Raw genomic sequence first — 1,235 nt, forward strand, 5'->3', positions numbered from 1 at the left:
AGACTTTCTCTCTTCCTTCTTACCTAATTTTAGAAATGTGAAAGGTAAATTTCTTCCTATATTCATGTTTTGAGAACTGTAACAGTTATCAGTCTAATACTGAAGTGTGAACATGATTTATGATGAAAATGTACCCTCCTTCATAGTACATGTAGTCGTCCTCTTCTTAAAAGGTAGAAAGGTTTTGTTTGTTTGTTAGGCAGGGCTATTAGTTTCAAGGAACTATAGAGAAATCACATAGAGAAAATTACCATTTCCAATTTTAATTTTCAAAGTGTATAAAGAAATTGGCATAATGGCCCCAAATTATGCCAGGACTTATGGCAGAAAGGTAAGTATTTCTGACAGTGTATGGTGAAAGCAAAGTGTAAAGAAGCAAAAGAAAAGATCCTCAAGGATCTGGGGCTTTTGTATGCAGCAGATGGTGGATTCCAACTACAAATGGAAATGCTATAGGGTGTATTTAGGGAAGCTGGGTCTTAGGAAGCAAGATGCCTGCCTAAGCCAAGCTTGTCAAGCCCTAGCTTGTGGTTATTGACACTGAGCATCACAGTGGTGTATAACATTACACAAAAATACTTTCTATAATCATCAATGATATTAAAAACATTAGAGGAATATTTATAACAACAACCACAAAGTAAACTGGCAACTAATTTCACTGGATTTATCCCTTTCTCAAGAGATCCTTTGGCAAAGAAATCTCACAAAGAAATCTTTGAAAAGCGTATGTGGATTTTCTTTTACTTTATTATACCTATGCATGCTTCAGTGAAAAATCCATAAATCTGACATAAAGTGATTATTTAAAATAGGAGTTGTTATTTACATTATTTTTCTGAGAATAAGAGCAAGTTGCTTTTGTTACTGACTTCGAATTATTAAAAATTCCACAAATTTAAATGTTCTAGAAAATGTAACTGAGCTTAGCAATAATTTCTATGCTTTATATATTTCCTGGAAATGTGTAATTTTCCCCATTTTTCTGGTTCAGGATTTGATTGTTATGAATATGGAGTAACCCTTGAACATCAGTAAACTTCTCTAGTGTGCCTGCTGTCCTGACCCATATTTCCAGTGGTAACCTGGCATACATAGACACTATGTAAAGCCCACATTCATTAGAAGTTTATAACACTATGTTTTCATGTGACTGTTTTCTTATTCCTGCAGTTCATATTTCCTGGGATAATAAAATAACCACTTGTTACATTCCCCTTGTTTGAAGATCTGAG

Source organism: Rhinopithecus bieti, unplaced genomic scaffold (genome assembly GCF_001698545.2).
Source record: "Rhinopithecus bieti isolate Rb0 unplaced genomic scaffold, ASM169854v2 scaffold_39390, whole genome shotgun sequence".
NCBI classification, from domain to species: Eukaryota; Metazoa; Chordata; class Mammalia; order Primates; family Cercopithecidae; genus Rhinopithecus; species Rhinopithecus bieti.